Source organism: Pangasianodon hypophthalmus, chromosome 4 (assembly GCF_027358585.1).
Source record: "Pangasianodon hypophthalmus isolate fPanHyp1 chromosome 4, fPanHyp1.pri, whole genome shotgun sequence".
In the NCBI taxonomy this organism is placed as follows: domain Eukaryota; kingdom Metazoa; phylum Chordata; class Actinopteri; order Siluriformes; family Pangasiidae; genus Pangasianodon; species Pangasianodon hypophthalmus.
This window is the reverse complement of record NC_069713.1, coordinates 14,788,685-14,801,318: the sequence shown is the minus strand read 5'-3', so window position 1 is coordinate 14,801,318 and position 12,634 is coordinate 14,788,685. Positions and strand designations below refer to the sequence as shown.

At 38.8% G+C, this 12,634-nt stretch overlaps 1 protein-coding gene across 2 annotated transcripts in view; it reads right to left on the bottom strand.

Annotated features, from left to right (window-relative positions):
• Positions 1-9,814, bottom strand: part of slc8a4b (solute carrier family 8 member 4b) — a 58,781-nt gene extending 48,967 nt beyond the window's left edge. For both annotated transcript variants that reach the window (XM_053233040.1, XM_026937054.3), the window contains exons 1-2: positions 9,285-9,814; positions 8,278-8,432 (exon numbers count right to left, since the gene is read on the bottom strand). The gene's annotated coding sequence lies outside the window, so the exon portion shown is untranslated. The remainder of the gene's footprint in view (positions 1-8,277; positions 8,433-9,284) is intronic.
• Between the last annotated feature and the right edge of the window lie 2,820 nt (positions 9,815-12,634).

Sequence of the window (12,634 nt, the reverse complement as noted above, 5' to 3'; positions counted from 1 at the left end):
ATCCTGCTGAAAATGAAATGACTCACTGCCACCACTGGCTCACCAAGCTCCAGAACTAAATCTGTTCCACTACAGAACACTGCATATCACTGAGCCATTCACTCAGTAATCATATCAGAAAAGAGCTTAACGCCAAGGCACTTGCTCAGTAATCACATCTCCTCAGCTTCAGAATTAGCTCTGAAAAATGTACTACAACCATATCTTAGTTTGCTTGGCACAATATTGTACTGCAGATAATAAAAACTTTTAGCTGTACAATTGTAAAACACCACAAAAACAGGTTCATTCACTAGTCAACTTCATATTGCAAAATCTAATTTAAAAAAACTAATTTTAAGGGTTCAAACGGTCAAACCTGAGGCTAGAAGCACATCTGGCTGTCATTGCTTTTCTTATTTATATTAAACCTATCAAAATCACTCATTTTAAATCCCACAAAGCCTTCTCAATAGCTAAAATGTGGTTGTTTTGAATAACTTTCAGAAGTGAAAAAGTGGATGTTGTTGGATTTCATATGAATTAATCTTGAACACTGTAACATTTCTAGCTAATTGATTTGTGCTAATTGTTATTATTATTGCTAATATTGCTAATATTCACAAGTGTGAAACCTTGCTGCTACACAGTCTATATAATTAAGCACAACGTGTTATGTTTTATCTCATAAGTACCACAATCTTTAAAAAAACAAAAATGCAGAGAATTTGTGGACATGTCTTTAGTCCAACAGACTGTGTAAAGTTTTTAAAATGAATATAGGGGTTACATTTCTGGGTATGTCACCAAAATGAAATACGGAATGTGGCTATTTCTTTCCAATTATGTTTATATATGTAATGATGAACAGCCTTAGGCAATCATGCAGAGTTTCCAACAAAAAAGGCAGAAATCTACCCACAAAACATGCACATAACATGGGCATTTTAAATGGCATACACAAATTCCAGAAAACACACCACCAACAGAGCCACAGACACACAAAGGAATAAACAGTACTGTGTGAGGTTCTTTCAGTTCTCCTTTCACTAACCATGAGCATGTCATTGTTGGTTACTTATAGTATCACTTAAAAGGAAAGGGTCAAATCAAGTATAATACAAAGATTTTGGTGTTATTATTCTTCAGAATTAGTCATTTCCTTCCCCTACAATTTTTCTGATTAATACACAAAAGGCTTCAGACTGTAACCAAAGAAATGACCTACAATCTTCTGCAAAGTGTAGGCCCACATGTTCTCAAGGCAATCTCTACAAATGAATAAATAAAAGCTGCAGGATCACGCAAAAATAATAACCATAAAAAATTGATTAAGGAAAGATGTGGGCTATTCTTTCTATTCAGAGCACATAATCCATGTGTTCAGACACTAGGCTGCAGTGAGGAAAAAACAGAGAGAGACACAGAAAGCAACTTCCTCTTTGAAAGCTATAATTGGAGCTGCTGATTGTGGAGCTGCCGGTGATGTGATAGCAACACACAGCGCTAAACGCTGCCTTTGATCATGCTAACCCTTGCGTTTGAAGCTGAGAAGCTCCCATCTGACGATCACACGTGCACATACACACACATACATATGCCAGTAGTGCAGAGTCATGATTGTTTATGGCAAATAAAATGTAGACACTTGAAAAATATGTAGTATATGCTGCAAGCACAGTTTAAACAATTAATTAAAGGGGCATGGTAAAGGATTGGTTAAGGTTGGTTAATGACTCGGGAGCCTTATAAGTGAGTTTTGTGTAAATAGATTTTCTGTTCTTTACTCAATACAGGGAAACGTGTGGAAGGTCTTGTCTGTGGTGCTTGCACACACACTATATGGTCAAAGATTTATGGACACCTGACCATCACACCCATATGTGGGCCTTGCCCAAACTATTTCCACAAGGATGCCCTTCTGTGCTTTAGTATTATAAATGTCCTTCACTGGAACTAAGAGGCCCAAACATGTTCCAGCATGACAATGCCACCGTGCACAAAGACAGGTCCATAAAGACAAGGTTTGCCAAGGTTGATGTGGAAGAACACAAGTGTCCTGCACAGAGCCATGACCTCATCCCCACTGAGCACTTTTGGAAGTCTCATTGCATCCCAGACCTAATCATCTGACATCAATGCCTGACCTCAGTAATACTCGTGTGGCTGAATGGGCAAATTCCCACAGCCATGCTCAAAAATCTAGTGGAAAGCCTTCACAGAAGAGTGGAGCTTATTAGAACAGCAAAGGTGACTAAATCTGGAATGGGATGTTCAATAAGCACATATGGGTGTCATGGTCAGGGGTCCACAAACTTTTGGCCATATAGTGTATGCTACAGACATGCTGACAATTCACTTTATTTCTTTAAATGGCTATAAACCTTGGTGGTACATAATTAAGTCCCTTTAAACAAGATTCAAATGTGCAAAACTTGCTAAAACACTAGTGCAAAAAAAGAGTATTTTGGAGGCAACTGGACAATAACAGCCATAGTCTCTTTTTTTCTGCCATAATTTATTTCTGTAAACAATGAAAAAATATTTATAAAATTCTTTATTTATGATTTTTGCACTGCGGCATGTCATAAATTTGAGTTATGTCTAGCTTATTTTAAGAAAGTTAGGTGAAAGCTGCCAGCCTTGGCTGCAAATCTCCACCACTTCAAATCAATTTTTAAGACCCCGCCATGGTTTCCAATCATTAAACGTCACTGGCTAAAAGCCTCTCATAAAGCAGGCAGGGTTTACAGACCTGAGATGAAGCCCAGCAGGACAATCATCATGCTCACTCGGTTGTGGTATCATTCGTCCAGCGAAGTATGTGTGTAGAGCTTCTATGATGCTCCACACAGTCGTTATGACTGAGCAAGCAGTGGGAAGGCTGGTCTGTCTCTCATTTATTTACACACACACACACACACACACACAGGGCAAAGTGGCATTCAGCCTGGGGTACTCTGTGATACTCTGGGACACATGGGGGCTTTATTGCTGGAATACTGTTTACAGACTGCTGCTGTCAAATAAAACATATGCTTTTGGGACTTGGAGTCTGTTCCTAATAACATCTCTCTCATTCTCTCTCTCTGTCAGCCCCATGGCTTAGAGCAGTTTAACAGGAACTAGAAATAAATTATCTCACTTTAACTACTGTGACAGTAGTTCTGGAGGGTGTAACCATGTGGTGTGTGTGTGTGTGTGTGTGTGTGTGTGTGTCTATGTGTCTGTGTGTGTGTGTGCGTGCACATGCCAGTCGGTCTCTACAATCTTGTCTCCACCACAGAGCTGTCAGAGAACATGAGATGGAAGTAGAAGAAAGCTGCAGTTGAGCTGCACACATCCTTGGACTGGAGTGGAATTAATTAAAAGACCAGACAGCTATCCTGACTAACCTGAATGAAGCACCTCTGGCAGAAACATCCATCCACCATCCTTCCTTCTTCTTTCACCTAACTGTATCCCTTAAAGTCCTTCTCTTATCTCACTAGTCCCACTTTAATTCTGGTGCTCTCCTCTCTACCTGTCTCTACTCTTTCATCTGTATACCACTATACAAATCACACTCTTTCTTTTCTCACCTCTGAAGCACTGCAGTTCCAAGTTCTCTCCATCATCCTCCCTCACTCTCACATCCATTTATTCATTTCTCCCCTATCTTTGCTCCCCTTCCACCTCCAGTGGCCTTCACTGCCAGCTTCATCAGCACTCCTCTCCTATTGACCGGACATATTACTTAGATTAGTTAGTAAGTTTAGGTTGCAGTCGATATTACATTTGCTAGATTGTAATAGATTTTAATTTTTTTTTTCTCTAAGAGTTCGTTGAAGCTACAACAGCTCCTGATTACCAGAATTATGCCCAGTACCAATTTAGTTCAGCTGCAGGATTCAGATGAATAGTATAATGAACAGAATTACATTTGCAGATGACAAGAACTTCAAAATACAAGTGTAAAAGATTAGCTTTCAAAAGTGTAAAAATAGGACATTAACAGCAAACACATCAGTTGACATATTTCTGAAAGTTCTTTTAAGGGAAAGTGTCCCTGTTTAAAAAATTGCATTTGCTTAAAATCGCATGCCGGTTGTCTCCTTCTCTGTGTAATTTGAGAGAACGTAGCTGTTTTAAATTACAAAGACAGATAGATAGATAAATAGATAGATAGATAGACAGACAGACAGACAGAAAGACAGACAGATAGATAGATAGATAGATAGATAGATAGATAGATAGATAGATACATAGATACATAGATAGATAGATACTTTATTGACTGCAGTGTTAAAGCAGTTATAAAAACAAACTTTTACAGATAACATATCAACATAAATACAATAAAAATAAAGTAGCACAGTGCAAAAAACACAATAATCTAGTAAAAATCTATTAAGTAGAGAGGGAGCTTAACTCTAGGCAAAAAATATGTAAAAATATGTAAACAAAGGAGACTGATTAAGTCTGCTTAATTGCCTTGTAGGTCCTTCCTGTCTCTCAGCTGAACTAAACAACTTTTTCTGCGTACAGAGTTAAAGGAAATCTCCACCTTGAAACAAATTAAATACATTTACAAGTTTACATGTGCTAATTTGTTGGTTGGTGCTGTATTTTCATTATTTCTGTGAGAAGTTAGTGGATACACAGAATGCAATGCAGTTAAAGTGTTTTTCACACTTTTTTCACACTTTTTCACCCGAATACTTGAGTTCATACTCAGGACCAGTTCTGGGCTTGTTTGGGGGAGGCGCTCAAAATTGCAGGTTTGTGCTCACATAGAAGTATTCATTTCAAACCATGTCTGGATAGCACAATTCAACACATCACTTTTGTGCACTCAGGTTTGCAAAATTGTAGGCAATAGTTTCATCCATTTGTTGTCTTTTTTAAATTATTTTCCTGTAGTACCAACACTCAACACTCAAGTGACTAACAGCACTTTTTGGATGAAGGGCATGTCACTGTGCAGGAACACCTGCAAACTAGGAGCTGTTTTTGTATAAGAAGGTTTTTAGCCGTGCAGGCAGCACGAGACGTGGACTTATCACGATGCTCTCAATGCAAGCACTCGCACCACAAATGTGAGCTAATTACAGTGCTCCAGTCCTATGAATGTCTTTTATATATCAATAACCATAACAACTCTTTCTCTGGCATCACAAAAGTAGAAACAGTACGGAGCATGACAAATTGAACCAAACACATTACTCAGCATGCAGACCCGAGCGTGGATAGATTCCACACCTGATGTGGAATGTGTTGAAGCAATCCCCAGACCTCTATTTTTAAGAGGACCAGGAATCCATTCTTTGGACAATGAAAGGAGTTTAAACTAAAAAAGTCAACTCAGAAGTTTGATTACAAGATAAATCTTGTTGATCACATGTTAATTATAAATATTGATTTTCAGGGTGGATTTTTCATTTAAGTGACAATATCCCATTATGTATTTACCCAAATTATATATTAACTCAGGGACGTCTACTTAATTGTTAACTTCAGAATTTCAGTGAGTGGTAGAAACCTTACACGACCCTTTCTTGGTTCACTGGCTCCAGTGATGTTTGAATGATGACAGCTGCAGTCCTGACAAGTCATTCTGTAATGCAGGCCTTCCTTAGCCAGGCTCCATTTCCTTCTGCCATCTATTTTAATTACTCCTTTCCCCCCCTGCGGGCCAAATCAGAATGTGCATACATTTCCTGGCACTCTTGCCATATTAATGAAAAATTTGGCATCGGCTCAGAAAAAAATCTGCAACTCTTAAATAAAGAGCTTAGGATGGAGAAACTTGTGAGGCAGTCCAAGTTCATTTCAAATCTGGCATGAAATATCCATCTTCCAAAAGCAAGGTTTGTTTTCGTATAGAAATTCAAGAAGGTAAAAAATATCCTCACAAATTAGGGATATAGTTGAGGCTGAATTATTCAGTGTCTGTGTGGTCCCAACATTTTTATATTGACATACAGTTGCTTGTACAGATCTTCGTGGTACCTTTGGTTGTTTGGACCTGGATTCGTGGAGGTCCACATTTTTTTTCTCATGTCTAGGCTGCTTAGATTTTCCCATGGTATCAAGGGCAAAGAGATATTGTCTCTAAAGCTAGGCCCTTTATTACAGCCACAGGTGCACTCCCAGTTAACTCCTAATTATGACAATCAGTAGCTTCTAATAGTCATTACATCAATTTCTGGATTCTTCCAGACAGTTTAAAGAGGCAGTCAGCTTGGTGTATGTAAATATTTGACGCACTGGAACTCTGATATAGTGAATTCAAGCTTAAATAAATCTATTTGATTGTTTTAAAATTACATCTGATGTGAACAAAATAGATGCCCTAATTGACTTCCCAAAAGAAATGTATAGTAACATGAAATGTGTAGAATTTGTTTAGGTTTCATATGGCCTAACTTAGCCGCTAGTTAAAGTCGCTATATTGACACTTCACAAATAAATCTGTTGATACTGAGACTCATTTAATTGATTTTCCTAAAAACGCTATATCTAGTTGAGATTAGCTAGATTATTATGCTGCCTATACTGTAGCTAGCTGCAGATAGAAAGTCCTATTTAGATTGCTTAACAAAATTCATTTAATAACATGTCATTAGTACACATGAAAAAAATGATTAAATGCTTACCTACCTACGCATTGGTTTTGCCAGAGTTTCTACAAACGAGTACACAGAGAATTTTGGTCCGATTTATTTACATATGAGATCATGAATATACAAATTAAGCATGTGTGCATATGCAGAGTACTAGGTTAGAACCTACGTGAAGAAATACAACATGAAGGAGCAACCAAGAGCAGGGAAAATTTTTACAGGCTGTCCTCTATGAAGGCTTTGAATTCTATCTTTTTCTGATCCCTCTATAATCCAGTCATTAAGCGGGGATCTACTTCAGGCACTATAGACCCACTGGCCCACACACACACGCACCAACACACACATCAGCGTGCATGGGTGCATGTGTCTTCCTGATACCAGAGTCATCAATGTAGCGTACTGAATATATTACGTAATGCAGGTCAGACTTCAATTCCACTGTGGATTATGAAAATCTAAAGTGAGACACTGTGTGATAGAATGAGTGGAAAGCGGTGGAGGGTGATAAGCGGAGGTTAGACAGACAAGCAGAAAGGTAGAGAGGGGGGAAAATAGTTGGTGTCTGAAATGGATTTGGGTCATCAAATGTTAACAGCTTCATGATTGAGATGTGTGAAACATGAAATAAATCCTTCATATAAAGCAAACTGCAGCCTATTACCAGAGCATCCGGCTAAATTATTCATATTCACCCTCAACACTCAAGCATTTTACTGGTGCAAAGAAATATGACTAGTGGTCAGTATAAACCTCAAAATTAATTTCACACATGACATCACAAAGTTCAAGTAAATGAACCTTCTTTGAAAACATACACAGTGCACTCCACTAATAACTGGACAGTGATAGTTTTTATTTTTTTTGGGATCTTTATCCCAGCCCACTGTAAATGAAAGAATCTAGTTAAGGTGCAGAATGTCAGCTTTACTTTGGGATTTGTGTACTTGATGGCCACAGCTCTTTTATACATAGTCTCCCCATTTCAAGGAACCAAAGTAATTGTAACAAAGTTGTAAAGTAAAGTTGTAACATAACATTAAGTGAAATGTCAATGTTGAGTATTTGATTGCGAATCCTTTGCAATCATAGCTTGCCTGAAGTCTGTGTTATTAAACTGTCACAGACATCACCAGACTCTGAGTGGTTTGCATGCTGATGCACTGCCAGGCCTGTAATGCAACTGTTTTCTATTTTTTTTCATGTTTTGTGTCCTTTTGTCCCTGGTACACTGTATAATTGGCTATGTTTTGGCCCCATAGTGATTTCAGTAGTACTTTTCTGCACATCATCATGGAGAAGCAGGACATAAGCATTTAATATATCTCTGCACACCGAATTCATCCTGCTGCTGTCACTGGCAGTAACATTATTAATAAAGATAAGTGAATTAGTTCTACTATCAGTCTTACACGCCGATCCCACCATTTTACACAAATATAGTGGTATGCATGAGATTATAATCAGTTCCCTTTATATACCATTTGCTCTCTTGTGTGTAACTGAGATAATGATACACAGTTACCACGAAAGAGAGGAACTGTATAAACGCACTGTAATTCCTTTTCATATTTATATTATTCATATTATTTATCCAATATAGTTCTAAAGTGTGTTACTCTTTAGTTGATGTGCTGCAAGTAGTATTGTTTTCCCTGTGCATTGTAAAAAAAAAAAAAAAAGTAGTGCTTACCCACTGTTGGTCTGACAGAACCAAAGCTCCTCTATAAACAGGTAATGGCTTTGTCAGGGTCTCTCTGGTGGCTCAGGGACAGAAGTCTGGTGCTAGGCAGTCATGGCTGGGGTTTCTCACTCACTAGGTTAGCTTCCTCTTATCCTGCTGACACACTGCAACACACAAATTAACAGATTTGTTCCGTTATTGGCTCTAAGAGCGTGAGAGCTCCTTATTTTCAGCTGTCTTTGGTGGCATCTGATAACCTATTTATAACTTGAGTCTCAAATGACTCCTTGATGTGTATTTCTTTAATTGTACTCATGATCTTTAGAACTTTCTTTAACATTTGTTGTTTGGCAACAAATCTGCAAATTGTTGTCACTGTCTTTTTAAAGATCACATCTACAAATCTACAAAGTGTTTACAACTATAAAGATCATTCAATCATCTGAAAGTGCAGTCATGCGACAACAGGTTTATCAGAGCCACGACCCTTAATCGCATTTCAACCCTCATAATGACACACCACAAAAATGGTAGTGTTAACACTTGGAGTGCTGAATTAACAGATGCTTCATTAACACCCACTTAGTCCACTCTCTTAGGAAAAAAGTACTAAACTGTACGTTCAGTTTATGCTGCAGTGGTACCCTTAAAGGTACTTCTTTTATACCTTACTTTTTAATCAAGCGTTCAAGGTACACTTCATGCACCTTTCCAAAAGGTGTACCATTGGGGGTACCACATCAGCCACAAGGAAAGCTACAGTTTAGTACCTTTGTTGTTGTTGTTTTTGTTGTTGTTGTTTCTTGAATGTGCAACCAAAGAAAAAAGTTGTTTTTTCTTCAATATATGAACATGTTTTCTTAATGAAAAGGGAGTTTTGCTGAGTAGCTTCTTGTCTATATGTGACTCCCAGTACTACTTCCTTTTTTTATTTTTTTTGCATAAATATCCTAATGCTAGGATGATGGCTGTAGACTAATATGCAAATATTACAGCAGTCCATGCGTTTGACCTACCGACTGAATCGGGTCAGAGATAAAGCGGAAATCCACAGGAGAGATCCTCGGTGTGTGATGCACCTGTCTGTCGCTCCTGGTCCTGCTGTCTAACAGCCAGCTGCTGCTCTAGAGGAAAAGCGCGCTGCTGGGGTCCATGCCGTCAGTTAGGAATGACTGTGTTCTGGAGGTGATCCGTCTCTTCACGTAGTTTCCTCAACACTACAGTGTGAGCAGCAGGGCAAAAGGATTTCTCCTCCGCTGCAGGATCGATCGTAGAGTCTGAGGATAATTTACGATGCCCTTTCAAACCGAATTACGCCCTCACCCTGTCTCCTTCATCAGCTGAATGAACGCTCCTGTCCCTCCTTTCCAGCCGAGAAGAACTTATGCAAATACCTGTGCCTTGGTGAAGGAGAGCTTCAGGCTGAGAGGAGAAGAGAAGCAGGAGCTGCGGACACTGAAACTGAGGAGAATGGGAACTGAATCTGTGTGTGTGTGTGAGAGAGAGAAAGAGAGAGAGAGAGAGAGTGTGTGTGTGTGTGTGTGTGAGTGTGTGAGTGTGTGTGCGCGCTCCATCAGCATCAGCCTGGTGTGAATGGAGATATGGAGGGACCTTAAGTCGCACTTTGCCCATTTTATTACGTCATAAATACAGCACTTTGGAAATTTGTGACCTAGACTACTTTAAAAAATGTTAATAACTGAAAGCAAAAGTTAATTAATTAACATACAAGCCTGTACATCCTTAAAGGTTCCACTGTGGTGCTATACCTCATGACAGCTGTGGTCATTAAACTCTGTACAATGATGCCTCATTGGTTTAACTGTGGTGTTTAATGGTAATTATGGTTAATTAATTAACTGATTGATTTCTCTTCTTTAGTAACTGCTTTATCCTGGTCAGCACTGGGTTTAATCTGGAGCCTATCCAGGGAGCACTGGGTTAGAGGTGGGAACATAAATACTGGATGCAGGGCACCATGCACTAGCACATTCACACACTTTTTCACGTCTAGAGGTAATAGAGTTGCCAACAGAGTGTCCAGGTTTTGGGAGGTGGAAGGAAAAACCTGGAGGAAACCCATCTGCACCATTTACACCTTTAAAGACCTTTATTTTTCACTATTTTATAAAACATATACTTACTTTTACAAAGCAAATGGCAAAGCGAACACTAGACTGGCTAGCTAGATAGCAAGGACTAAATAACTGGTTAATGTGGGTATTCACAAGTGGCTTTAAACTGTCTCATATGTGTGTATATACTGTAGACGTATATACAAGAAAGGCTTAACAGTGTCGCTTGTGAATACTCACATTAACCAGTTAGTTCATGCTGTCTCGCTAGCCAGCCTAGTAGTCTAAGTTGTAGTGTTCACATTGTGAATGCTGAAGATTATTGACAATACTGGACTATTGTTACCACTTATAAGGGAGGTAACAAGTACCATAGCTGTAGACTTTAAATACATTTAGTACAGCTTTACACTAAAAAAAAAATACATACAAGTCACATGTGGCCATACTCTATAACAGGCTAAAATAGTAAGTGCTGTAGGTGACATACCATCTTTTTTTAGTTTGCCAGTATGTGGTTTTGGATGTAGCCAAAATGAATGTAGCAGATCCAGGCTACAACATGGCAGCTTGACTCTGTAGGGTATGTTTCCTGACCCTCTGATTTGAGTTGGCCTTTATGGCTCCATCCTGCTGGGAAGCATAATGCAGACAAGTGGCCCAAACCTCATGGGCTATTAGATCAGTGACAACCTGCTCCTGTGGACTGAATAACCGGTCAAATATTGGCAAAGCTATTAGATCTCTTGGATCAGTGACACTGATCCAAATGAAGTCCTTAGCATTCACTGCTCTCCCTTTTTAATACTGACATATTGGACCAGTAGAATAAAGCAGAGTAAATGTTTCCTGAATGTGTAATTATCATCTGTCGAATTATAATTATTTAAAAATTAAACTGCCACAACAGCTAGTGCTCTATTGCAGTACTGGCACCAATACAGTTATATGATAACTGCCACTGCTGTGTTTCATAATAGCTGCTGAAACATCTGTTCTGCTGCTCAAATTGTGCTGATCTCGAAACAGTAGTTAAGATGCTCTCGTTAAGAGAATATTGATCAGGTTTGTCAAGAGCCACAATTAATTGTGAAGTGTGACTTACGTTGTTGGGATCAATGACCTGGTGAAACCCATAACATTCAGCCTGGAAGGTGCTTGTATCACACAATTAGACCTAAGGTAATAGCTTAAGAATCGATTGCAATTGATTACAATTATTGGCGCTTCAACACTCTTTGCATGAAACACACACAAGCCCGGCTTGGTGTTTTCATGTAAAATCTCAATGTCCATACACATTTTCTTTATGCACTGTATAAGAGGGGCGTAATGATGTGACAATTTGGATTGATGCATCGATTAATAGGCAATGATTGAAATGACTAGAGGTAACAATCATAAATCAGTTATTACTGATTATAAATAGATTATTATCAAAAAACAAGAGACAACTGGTGTGTGAAAATAAACAGAATTTTTAACTGATGTGTAAATAGATCAGCAAAGTGATTTGTTCATAACTCTGATAAGTAAAATAGTCCTTCTCTACATCATCATTCACAAATTAACAGTAGGCTTACCCCAGACCCTGAACAAAGTTGGTCATATAGTGATCAGACACAACTACACTTAATCCTGTTGTAGCAGATTTAGTGTTATCATCAAATATTGAATCATTGCGTTATGACATATGTCATATTTTGTGGAAGCCTGACGTTTACACCCCAACTGTATAGTGACTTCTCTGTCATCACGCCATAATGATATCGAATGTTACAGCATTTCATATCGCTATGGTTATATTATCCAGTGCTCAGTGAACACTCCATGCTTTTCCTCCTTATTTTATGTCATCTAAGTATGACAGGGAGAAAAAAGGATCTGGGATTTTGCTGCCCACAAAGTCCTGCCACCCTGTGTGTGTACATACAAATCCACCTGCCTCACAGGACAGCTTGTATCACTACATTTCATCTGGATGGCTAAAGATAGTATACCATCAGATACACATAGCATCCATGATGGTAAAATAACTCCCATCTAGCAATTCACCCGCCCTTTCATTACTGCTGGATGTGATAGCTAAACACACTCCATTGCACATGGGCCACATGTGTAGATATGAAACCACATTACCACATTAAAGGACGCACCAAGGAAGGAAGAGATGGAAATGGAAAGAGGGAAGGTAATGACATAGGCTAAGACAGAAAGACAGAGAGAGCTCCCTGTAATCTTATAAGAACAGGGATGGAGGTCCTACTGGGTGGAACCTTCAAGAACTGGTT